The sequence below is a fragment of the Eutrigla gurnardus genome, assembly GCF_963514095.1.
Source record: "Eutrigla gurnardus genome assembly, chromosome: 8".
Classification (NCBI taxonomy): Eukaryota; Metazoa; Chordata; class Actinopteri; order Perciformes; family Triglidae; genus Eutrigla; species Eutrigla gurnardus.
In genome coordinates, this window is record NC_139922.1 from 415,677 (window position 1) to 427,971 (window position 12,295).

General features: G+C 47.0%; 1 protein-coding gene across 2 annotated transcripts in view; it reads right to left on the reverse strand.

Moving 5' to 3' along the window:
• ikbkg (inhibitor of nuclear factor kappa B kinase regulatory subunit gamma) overlaps positions 1–3,978 on the reverse strand; it is a 43,514-nt gene extending 39,536 nt beyond the window's left edge. Inside the window, exon 1 of one of the 2 annotated variants that reach the window (XM_084015389.1) lies at positions 3,629–3,978. The gene's annotated coding sequence lies outside the window, so the exon portion shown is untranslated. The remainder of the gene's footprint in view (positions 1–3,628) is intronic. The other variant, XM_084015390.1, reaches the window with a different exon arrangement.
• Positions 3,979–12,295: the final 8,317 nt, after the last annotated feature.

The following is a 12,295-nucleotide window of genomic DNA, read 5'->3' on the forward strand; positions in this document are numbered from 1 at the left end:
GCATATATTTCTAGTAAACACTCAGCCTGTATCAGCACGAGCAATCACGAGCGATCACGAGCGTACCACTCACGCCACGAGTCTGAATCCGCAAGCCCGACCCAGAATCCCACTGTGTCTTACACAGTCATCAACAGTAGTTTCGTCATGTTCACATTGGGTACCTGTGCATATATTCGTGCATGAACCGTACCGGACTCAAATCCACCTCTTCAAAGCGTGCCGGGGCCGAGGAAGCCTACCGTTCCTAAGTACGGAACGGAGCGCTCACACTGGACAAACAATCCGGACTTTAGCCTCAATCGTTCCTGGGTGCGGTACGGTTGGTATCGTGGGAGTGCGCCCTTACTCTGCTTTTAGGCTTTTGTTTAAATCCATTCAACCTGTGACTAAGACCTGAGTGAAAAACATTTAATAGAGCTTTTAGCTGTATCACAATCAGATGAACCGAAAGACACACAACTGACCCCGTTTATGTATTATAGCCAACATTACACTCAGGCCATGAATGTAGAGGAGGTCATGATTTCTGACCCGCACTAAGACCATGGATCTATAGAAAGACGTGGTTTCTGACCCACACTAAGACCATGGATCCGAAGGAGGTTGTGGTTTCTGACCAGGACTAAGACCATGGATCTATAAGAGGTTTGTCTTTGTGGTATTGGATTTTATTTACTGATTAATATGTTATTGTTCTAAGATTTTCTATTAAAATAAAGTCAGTAATGACATTTTTTGCGTTCTCTTTTTATTTGAAAAAGTATCAAAAAGTATCGAAAAGTACCGAAACACATGTTGGTAACGGTACCGGTACCAAAATGTTGGGATTGTGACAACACTAGTAGGAGGTGTGGTTTCTGACCCGGATTAAATGGACCCCATTAAATGGAATCAGAATCAGAATTCCTTTAAGGCTAGATTATGCTTCCGCGTAGTGATCACGCAACGGCCACGCAACGGCCACGCAGTTGCTTGGAGACCGTGATGGTTCTGCGTTGGGTTTACGTGTCGAAATGCAATTCAATGCCACACTGGTAAAGGGCGCTATGTTTTTTGTAAAGACTGACCGACCGACCGAGACTCTTGACGTATATTGTCGTTAGCCTCGTTATAGCTAACGTTATAGCTCGTTATATTTGTTTACTTTCCGGCTTTAAACATCCACTATTTTTCTGAACTTGGTGTTTTATTTCTTTGTGCAAAAGCGACAAGGTGCAAACAATAAAACGAGGTGCAAACAATAAAAGTAGCCTTTTAAAAGTTTAAATGGCGGTGTTTATGAGTGGAAACCGGATAGCAGTCTCCAGCGGATGTAGTTAGCGGACCAATCACAGCCAATGCCGCTGCGTTGGTGTTGCGTCGCCTTGACGCGCGTCTAGGATTTTTGGGAGGTGCACGTCAGGCCCTTGCGTTGGACGTAAGGGGGGTCCGCAAGGACGTAAGGGGTCCCCCTTGCGTTGTGTCGACGCGGAAGCATAACTCAGCCTTAAGAGGTTGTGGTTTCTGACCCGCACAATGACCATGGAAGTACAGGAGGTTGTGGTTTCTGACCCGCACTAAGACCATGGATGTACAGGAGGTTGTGGTTTCTGACCCGCACTAAGACCATGGATGTACAGGAGGTTGTGGTTTCTGACCCACACTAAGACCATTGCTCCACAGGAGGTCTTAATTTCTGACCCGCACTAAGACCATGGAGCTACAGGAAGACATGGTGTGCAGTCGAATAGTCTATTTTGCTTAGGAAGGTTCCTAACTGAAGAAGTGACCCGGAAGTAAACAAGTTCCTTTCAGAGCTCCTTTAGCTTAGGATGCAACGGACCTTCCTATGCGAAAGGAAAGGAGATTACGCCGACTCACAATTCTTTGCGAGAGCAACATTTAAAGTGCTGCACACCTCGGCTGTTCATGAAAACAAACGATATGCCTATTTGCATATTTAACAATTACTTTCATGCAGACATATAGTAATTGGAATAGTGATGATAAATGTGTGTGGACAGTGATAATAATTGAATGGTATTTATTTAATTTTTTTTCAATCATGTTACAAACTTGACAAAAACGAAACTAAAACCACAAATGAAACGTAAATAAAGCAACCTGTCAAACAGAAAGGAGGAGCTGCTGGAACTGAAGCCGGTCAGTGAACGAGCTGTTTATAAAACCAACATGTGGAGAAGTGGTCGACGCGTTTTTTGTAGTCCATTATTGTAGTTTCTCCAGCGCAGACGCACGCCAATGGCCGGTGCCATTCATCAGCTGTCAATCATCAGCGGCCGCGTTATAATGACGTAGCTTAGTGAAAGTCCGGTCGGATTCTCTGAGCACCGCGGCCGACTTTTCCTAAATCCTTTTGAGTTCTCCTATCGCCTTTCCTTAACCCTGTGACGTTTTCCCCAGAGGTCAAGCAATAGGAGTTAGGACCTTATTTTTTGACTATTCGACTGCACCCTTGGTTTGGTCCGCACTAAGACCGTAGCTGCGTTTCAATAACAGTTTGAGTCGCCCTCGCTCACTTGCCCTAAGCACTTGCCCTCGGGGGAATCCCCGCCGCCATCTTAAGGGCTGTTCCATTTCTCTGAACAGCTGAAGTGAACTCCGTGAGATCGACCCTTGAGGGCTGAGTGATCGAGTGAACAACGATGGCCACTTCAGAGCTGTATATCACCCACAATGCATTGCAGTGGTGCACGAAAAATATGTCCATGCGGTGGCGATAATGAACCTCAAACACCATTGTCTGCTGTCTATTCACCACCAAGGAAGAAGAAGAAAGAAGAAAGTAGTCTTAAATTGTGCAATTAGACTGTCTGTTGCAGTTATGGCAGAGCCCAACGTTTACAAGTGTAAGTATATAAGCCGCCGTATTGCCATCAAGCGTAGAATACGTCTTCGTCTCAATGAAATGAGTCTCCGCATATTTTGTGTAATTTGGAATAGGCAGTATAGTGCTACTCCAACAACGTGTGGTTGATCCATGATTGTCTGGGCTGTTAGTGTACGAGGGCAGGTGTGTTCCATTTACCTCTTTCACTCCCCCTCCGCCCACTTTCCCTCCGCCCTCCAAGTGGCCTCCGTGTGACGTCATAGCAAGGGCTGAGGGCAAGTGAGCGAGGGCGACTCAAACTGTTTTTGAAACGCAGCCCGTGTATCCGTAGGAGGTTGTGGTTTCTGACCTGCACAAAGACCATGATCTATAGGAGGTTGTGATTTCTGCCCCAAACGAAGATTATGGAAGGAGATTGTGGTTTCAGACCCGCACTAAGACCATGGATCCATAAGAGGTTGAGCTTTCTGACCTGCACTAAGACCATGGATACGTAGGAGTTTGTAGTTTCTGACCCGCACTTCGACCATGGATGTACATGAGGTTGTGGTGTCTGACCCGCACTAAGACCACGGATCTACAGGAGGTCGTGATTTCTGACCCGCAATAAGACCATGGATCTACAGGAATACGTGGTTTCTGTCCCGCAAGATTACAGGAGGTTGTGGTCTATGACCTGGACTAGGACTGTGGATGTACGGGTCTATGATCAGTACTGGGCCCGTGGATGTACAAGACCATATCCGTGGTCAGTAACGTTACACTGCTAACGTACGTGACGTTTACGTCACTTACCTGCTCTTCTGTTCAGGTGGGTCGTCCGGAACAACCAGTCCGCGTCCAGCCCGTTAGCGAATCTTCCTCTCCAGCCACCGTTATGATGCTAGATCGATAGCTAGCGATGTAGTCTACGAGCTAGCAAGGCTCCTTTAGCAACCAGCAGCTTGGTTACGTGGGGCACTAGCTGACCGACATCAACAGCCACCGACATCAACAGCCGTCGACATCAAAGCTCTACGTACGTAGCGGAAGGCCCGGTTTCGTAAATCCGACCCTATGCGCCTGTTCAAGGCAGGTTGAGGTTTTTGTCAGAGGCGACTGTTGTTAGCTCAGGAAATACAGTTGGTCGTTTCCCCCGGAACTCGGCCTGCCAGGCAGCGCCTCCTTCTTCTTCTGTGGCTTTGTCAGGCAGCTGCGTCCTCTAGTGATTCTACTGCCCCCTACTGGATCGAGTCGTCCACTCTTATCTTAAATACCTATTTCCTCCTCAGCACCATGTCTGCACTGTCAACCACACCTTCAACCAGACCAATCTGCGTCCTGGTCCATGTAGTCCTGCAATCAAAACTCTTTCTTCTTCTTCTTCTTCTTCTTCTTCTTCTTCTTCTTCTTCTTCTTCTTCTTCTTCTTCTTCTTCGTGTGGAAGGTGTGTGAGAGGAAGAGCTGAGAGTGAAAGACTGTTCTTTACATTTTTTTCGTTGTTTGTCCTTTGGGCTTTAATGACCTTTTGGTTGTGGGTGCATTAGTTACTTGTTTTGTGTTTTGGTGAGTTTTATTTCAATTCACGGTAGTTTTGTGGGGTTTTCCAGCCCGGCCTTTGTCCGGTTGGAGGGCCACGCAGACGCCGGTATGGCGGCTGGTGGCTTCTCCAGGCTGTCGCGGAGGCACGGCATCAAGACTGGTGCCGGGTCTCCGTGCAGCGTGGAGGAGGTGGCGCTGGCTGTGGGGGAGATCGTCGGGCACAGCTCAGTGAAATCTGCGGCCCGCGTGAATAAGGCGGTGGTTCTGTTTTTAGACAAGGTGGAGCAGGTGAACACGCTGGTGGAGACGGGGATCACGGTGAACGGGCTGTTTGAGCCGCTGCTGCCGCTGACGCAGCCGGCGACTCGGATCACCCTGTCAAATGTACCTCCGTTTATTAGCGACGAGTTTCTGATCAAAGAGTTGTCTCGCCACGGAAGAGTCATCTCACCGATTAAGAAAATGCTGTCGGGGTGTAAGTCGCCTCTGCTGAGACACGTAGTGTCTCATCGCAGACAGCTATTCATGATACTGAACAATAAAACGGAGGAGTTCAGTTACCGATTCATTGTGCGTGTAGATGATTTCGATTACACACTGTTCGTCACCTCTTCTCTGGCTAAGTGTTTTGGCTGTGGTGAGGAGGGACATTTGGTCAGAGCCTGCCCGAACCGGGCCGAGCCGGGCCCGGCTGGCGCCGGCGTCGCGGCGGCTAGCGCCGGCGTCGCGACGGCGTCGCGGCGGCTAGCGCCGGCGTCGCGACGGCTGTGGCCGGGGGGGGCGCCGGCACCCGCCGGGGAGACGCCGGCTACCGCCGAGCGGCCCGGTGGCACGGGGCAAGGCGGTTCGGGGGCTGAGCGGCAGGTGGAGGAGGGACAGAACCAGGATGGTGATCGTACTGAGGTGAGGGGGGAAAGGGAGAGTGGTGTCGGTGAAGGTGGGGAGATGGTGGCTGAGGAGACAGGTGAGGTGGGTGGAAACACAAAGGAAGGTGAAAACAAAAAGGGAACAGGTGAGGTGGGTGGAAACAGAGAGGACACAGGTGCAGGGGGTGAGAATAGAGGGGAGACAGGTGAGGTGGGTGAAAACAGTAAGGAGAAGGGTGAGGTGGGTGAAAACAGTAAGGAGAAGGGTGAGGTGGGTGAAAACAAGAAGGTGACAGGTGATTTGTGCGAGGGCAGTGCAGAGGCTGAGGCTGTCATCATGGAGACTGGTGTGTCTGAGGGGGCACCTGCTCCTCAAAAGCGACGCAGTAAGCGCAAAAACCTGTTGAGTGATGGGGGGGGCAGTAAGGCCGGGCGGCTAGAGAGTCAGCCGACTGCTGAGGATTGCAGTGATAGCGACGGCTGGGTGTCTGACTGCAGTGAAATGTCCAACATCCAATTAACTGACAGTCAGGAAAAAAAACTGTACCCTGAAAAAATGTTTAAGCTGTTCCTGCAGCGAACCAAAGGTGTGAAGGGCCTTGATATGGAGCAGCATTTTCCAGATCTGCTCAACTTTTATAACTCAGCTAAACAAATCATTAAAAACAAAGCAACATCAGAGCTCACTGATCAGGAAATATTTAGACTGAGAAAACAGATGATCAAAGTGAGAAAACAACTGAGGTTTTAATGATGATGAAGCTGCTGGTTTTATTTTTATCCTTAACTGGTTGTGTTTTTATCATCTCCCTCATAATGAATTCTTTTAGAGTGGGGACGTTGAATGTAAACGGTGCCAGAGAGGCAAAGAAAAGGGCACTGGTTTTTGACACAGCACGAACGAAACGCATTGATGTACTGTTTTTACAGGAGGTTCACAGTGATGAAAGCAATGAGGTGGACTGGAATAAGGAGTGGGAAGGACAGGTAGCTTTAAGCCACAACACCACACTCAGTGGGGGAGTGGGCTTCCTGTTCTCCAGAACATTCACTCCTTCTTCACTGGAGGTCGAGCACGTTGTAAAGGGGAGGTGTCTTTTAGCCAAGGCAAAATTTGAGCATCACACTCTGGTTTTTATTAACATTTATGCTCCAACCAACGGTACAGAGAGGAAGAGCTTTTTAGAAAAAGTCAGTACTAGACTGGACGGCTGCGGCCAGGAGGACTTTTTATTCTTGGGTGGGGATTTTAATTGCACCGAGCACAAGTTTTTAGACCGTAATCATGCAGAGCCTCATCCAGTCTCCCAACGCGCTCTGATGCAGCTGGTCCACTCTCATGGCCTTGTGGATGTGTGGAGAAGGATGCACACAGACTGCAGACAGTACACGTGGTCCCACCTGAGAGAGGACAGGATCTCCTTAGCCAGACTTGACCGGTTTTATTGTCTTAAGCACCATTTTAATGTGTTTAAGGAGTGCAAGATTGTGCCAGCTGGTTTTACTGATCATTCTTTGGTTATGTGTCGTGTTGTTGTCAAAAATATTTTACCTAAGAGTGCATACTGGCATTTTAATTCAGCTTTAACTTTTGATAAAGGTTTTAGAGAGGCTTTTAGTTATTTCTGGAACTCTTTTAGACAAAGGAAAGCTGTATGTCAGCAGTATACTCTCAATGTCACAAGAGACACCTGTCGATCTATTAAAGACCTGGAGACTGAAATAGTGGAATTGGAGACACTTAGTGATTCCACAGGAAATCGAGGATATGTTGAAATCCTCAAGTCTAAAAAAATGGCTCTAGCCAACCTGCTAGATGTCAAAGTACAGGGTGCACTGGTCCGGTCCCGGATGCAACACATCACCGAGATGGATGCTCCCTCTAGCTTCTTCTTCTCCCTGGAGAAAAAACACGGCCAAAGGAAAACAATTCACTCTTTGGTGTCTGGCACAGGGGAGGAGCTAGGTGAGCCTGGCCAGATACGAGAGCGAGCTGTTGAATTCTACACGTCTCTCTTCACCAGCGAGTACGTGGAGAATGACGCACTGTGCGAGGGGTTCTGTGGTGAACTACCTCAGGTCTCCACGGAGACCAACTCACAGCTGGACCAGCCATTAGGAATGGAGGAGCTGCACACCGCTCTGCAGAGCATGCAGGGACAGCGGTCTCCTGGCATCGATGGTTTGACTGTAGAATTTTATAAAGCCTTCTGGAGCATCATAGCGCTGGATGTACTAGAAGTTTTTAATGAAAGTCTGGCTTCAGGTTGTCTTCCACTCTCCTGCCGCAGGGCAGTCGTAGCTCTTTTACCTAAAAAAGGCAACCTGCAGGACATTAAGAACTGGCGTCCTGTGTCTCTCCTGTGCACAGATTACAAGATCCTGTCAAAGGTTTTGGCTAACAGGCTGAGGGAAGCCATGGAGCAGGTGATCCACCGGGACCAGACCTATTGTGTGCCTGGCAGGTCGATGGTAGACAACGTCTACCTGATTCGGGATGTTTTGGAGGTCTGCAGCTCACTGGGCATCAAGACTGGTCTCATTTCGCTAGACCAGGAAAAGGCATTTGACCGTGTTGAACACAGCTTCCTCTGGAAGATCATGGAGAGGTTTGGGTTCAGCACTGGTTTTATTGCCAAGATCCAGGTGTTGTACAGTAACATTGAGAGTATGCTGAAGTTCAATGGCAGTCTGTGTGCTCCTTTCAGGGTGCATAGAGGCATCCGGCAGGGCTGCGCTCTGTCTGGGATGCTCTATGCACTCTCCCTGGAACCCCTCCTCTGCAAAATACGTGCAAGCATTGATGGCCTGATTTTACCTGGTTTTAGCAAGAACATTGTTTTATCAGCCTACGCTGATGACGTCATCGTCCTAGTAAACGATCAAAGGGATGTTGACATTTTAATTAGTTTAACTGACTCTTTTAACACTCTGTCCGCAGCAAGGGTGAACTGGAGTAAAAGTGAAGCCCTTGCTACGGGTGGATGGTGTAACGGCCTTCCTGTTCTCCCACAGAGGCTAGCCTGGAGAAGAGACGGTCTTAAGTACCTTGGTGTCTTCCTGGGGAATGAAACGATGGTTAGGAGGAACTGGGAAGACATCATGGGAAAAGTCAGTGGAAAAATGAATGCGTGGAAATGGCTACTCCCTCAGATGTCCTTCAGAGGTAGAGTTCTTGTTCTTAATAATCTTGTAGCCTCACTGCTGTGGCACCGCCTGGCCTGTTTGGATCCCCCATCAGGTCTTTTATCCCAGATTCAGGCAAAAATTGTCAACTTCTTTTGGGATGGGTTACATTGGGTGCCACAGGGGGTGCTTTTTTTACCGAGAGAGGAGGGGGGACAGGGCCTCATCCACTTGGCCAGCAGAACCGCAACTTTTAGAATACAGTTTATACAGAGGTTTTTAACAGGACCGTCAAACCTGGTGTGGAGGGAAGTGGCCAGCTGCATTCTGAGACGCGTGAGTAACCTGGGACTGGATGCTGCACTGTTTTTAACTGATACCAATTTTTTAAAGTTAAAGGGGTTACCTCCGTTTTATCAGGGTGTTTTTAAATCGTGGGCCCTGTTTAAATGTAGTTCTAGGAAAAGCTCTAACTCTCTGTACTGGTTGTTAAAAGAGCCGCTGGTCTACGGAGCCAGGCTGGACGTCTCCAGCGGAGCCACGCCTGGACTAACGGCAGCCTTGCTCCGGGAAAAGATCCTGGTCCTGGAGCAGGTGGTGGACGCTGCGGGGCCAGAGCTGACTGACTCCCAGGCTGTGAGCTCCTTGCTGGGTTTCCAGTCCACCAGGATGGTGGTGAAGGTCCTGCAGGCGTGGCGACAGAGGCTCTCTGGAGGAGAAAGAGTCCTAATGACGGAGTATGGCTGTGGGACCAAACCCAAAGATACAGATCCTTTTCCAGAGATCTTGGTGACCCCCCAGTTCGGAGAGGCAAGTGGGCCTCTCCTCAAGCAACCAGACACACTAATCCTGCAGGCCACAGACACGAAAACCTTCTACAAGAACTGCGTGAAGGTGCTGAACAGGAGAGGACTGAGTGGCAGAGCGCCCTCTGCATTGACTGATAGACTGGGGGGAGTGGGTCCACAGTGGAGGGTTCTATACAAACCCCCCCTCAGGAAACGCACAGCCGACCTCCAGTGGAGAATTTTACACGGTGCCATTGCCACGAATGCTTTTATCTCTGTTGTTAACCATGATGTGTCGAACCAGTGCCCTTTCTGCCACCTTCGTGAAACAGTGTTTCACGTTTTTAGTGAGTGTACGAGACTCATTGGGCTCTTCACTCTTTTAACAAACGTTTTTAACCTTTTTAACGAAACCTTTTGTATACCAGTGTTCATCTACAGTGTCAAATATAAGAAAGTGAACCAAAAGAAATGGCAGCTACTGAACTTCATGCTGGGGGAAGCGAAGCTGGCCATTTACGTGTCCAGAAAACGAAAGTTGGAGAACGGACTGGGTCAGGAGGCAGCCTCAGTCTGGCGCTGCAATGTAAAGTGCAGACTGAGGCTGGAGTTCAGGTTTTATAAAATGATTCACGACTTGGACAGTTTTAAAAACATCTGGTGTTACAACAATATTCTATGCACTGTTTTTAATGATGACCTGCAATTTGCACATTTTCTATCCAAGTAGTGGTCTTAATTATGTATATATATTTATCTTTTTTTAAGCTATGTATATATAAACTAACATTGCCTTTAACCACGGCAGCACTTTAGTGAAACTGTAAAATGATTAATATGTAAATAAAGTGTGTTTGAAAAATCAAAATCTTCTTCTTCTTTTTCTTCTTCTTCTTCTTCTTCTACTTCTTCTTCGTCTTCTCCACTTGTGCTCCACTGTCTTCTTTTCTCTTCACCCCATTGCAATGAGTCTGAGATGTCTTGTTTCCCAAGACATCAAGTGTTTTATTATTTATAGAATTATCATCTCCACTTCTACCTGCCGTTCCCTTTGCTTACCACCAGGGGGCGACTACTCTCTGATTGTATAGAAGTCTATAATTTAAAAAAAATGAGCCTCCTTCTCTTTTGATGTACTACCTCAGTAAACATTGTAAACATGAGTTTATGATCTCAATCTCTAGTCTCAAGTCTTCTACAATCCAGCATGGTGTTCATTTAGTTCATTTAGTCCGTTAAGGTCCATTTAGAGTCCAACAGACCAGAAAGCAGGGGATGCTTTAGGGGCGGGGCTACCTGTATTGACAGGTACTTCCCTCATATTTCCCAAAGAGCCCCATCGTCTAAAAACAGAAACCTCTTTGGTAAAACCATATCATTTTAAACAATAATGTTTAATGCTTTTTGTCTCTAAACCTTCATGCTACAAAAGATACAGATAAAGACTGCAACTGACAAAAAAGAAAAGAAAGAAAGGGGAGAGTGGAGGAGGACATTTATAGAAGAATGTTTATAGAGAGAGATTTGGGGAAAGGAAGAAGAAAGTAAGTTTGAACATTTAATCATTGAAATTTGGACAAGAGATGGAGTTTCTTTTACCTGCAGGCTTCGGGAGAGTTAATGATGTAATATTTTTTAATGCCCACATAGCACTTCACAGGGTAATTGTAATGATGTCTATGAAATAGTAATCAAAGAGTTAATGGAGAGTCAAAATCTATTGCCTGAACGATGGGAGTGACACAATAATTAATATCAGAACAGGCACCAAATCGGCCTTCGATCTCACATTAGTGTCCATTTCTTTGGGGTCTGTTCATGGGAGGAGCTAGAGCAACGACAACAGAAAGTGAATATAGAGGGGTTATATGAATGGTCTCTCAGTGGTGCAAATCAGTAGAAACATTGGTTAGTGATCAAGAAGTGGAAAGAATGTATTTTAATGAAGATGCTAATTGTTAAAACATGCCTGTTTGTAAAGCTATTTTATTAAGAAGAAGGGAGGTAAGCAGAAAAATCAGATTGTACCATGGTGGACAAAAGAGACGCAATGTGTCTCGCTGGCTGTGGCTCAGAGGTAGAGCAAGTCTTCCTACAATTGGTGGTTTGAATCCTGGCTCCTCCAGTCTACATGCTGAAGTATCCTTGGGCAAGATACTGAACCCCCAGTTGCCCCTGATGCCATCGGTGTGTGGATAGGTATATGGATGTGTTAGATCCTGATATGCAGGTGGCTCCTCTGTCATCAGTGAATGTGTTTATCACACACAACAAAAGTGATAAACAACAAAATGCAAGTCCATTAGTAGCATTTTTCCACCAGACAAGCAAATAAATATGTAAGTAGCTAGCTTGAGTAGCTAGCTAGAAAGGTTTAAAGTGTTGAAAAGGGAATCTCCATCCATCCATCCCTCCATCGTCTACCGCTTATCCTGCTTTCAGGGTCGCGGGGGACTGGAGCCGATGTCAGCTGTCATTGGGCGAAGGCAGGGTACACCCTGGACAGGACGCCAGTCCATCGCTAACATGTAGAGACAGACAATCATTCACACCTACAGGCAATTTAGATTCATCAATGAACCTATCCCCATCCTGCATGTCTTTGGACTGTGGTAGGAAGCTGGATAACCCGGAGAGAACCCACACTTACACGGGGAGAACATGCAAACTCCACACAGGAGGAACCCGGGCCCAACCCAGGAGTCGATCCCGGGAGCCTCTCGCTGTGAGGCGACAGTGCTACCCACTACACCACCGTGCAGCCAAAAGGATATCTCGTTTTTCAGAATCGTATTGAATATAAAATATTGCAAGCAAGCGTTAAGAGAATCATAAAAAAATACAAAGAAGGACTTTTGGATGAAATGTTGTAACTCGGTGGGAGAAGAGGATTAAAAGACAATATCACGGGAGTCAGAAGCAGTGAAAGATGAAGGAAAACAAAGATGTTGGCAAAAGCCTTGGTCAAAAAACACAAATCAGACAATTTTAGTGAAGAAGGGGAAAGAGGACGCCAGCACCAGGCATCACATTTACCAGAATCAGTTTTATTGCCAAGTAAGTGTGAACACAAGGAATTTGACTCCGGGTTTAAATGTCAAGGATAACAAACAGAATAAAAGGTAAAATTTGACAAATGTGTACAGATTTAAATACAAGTA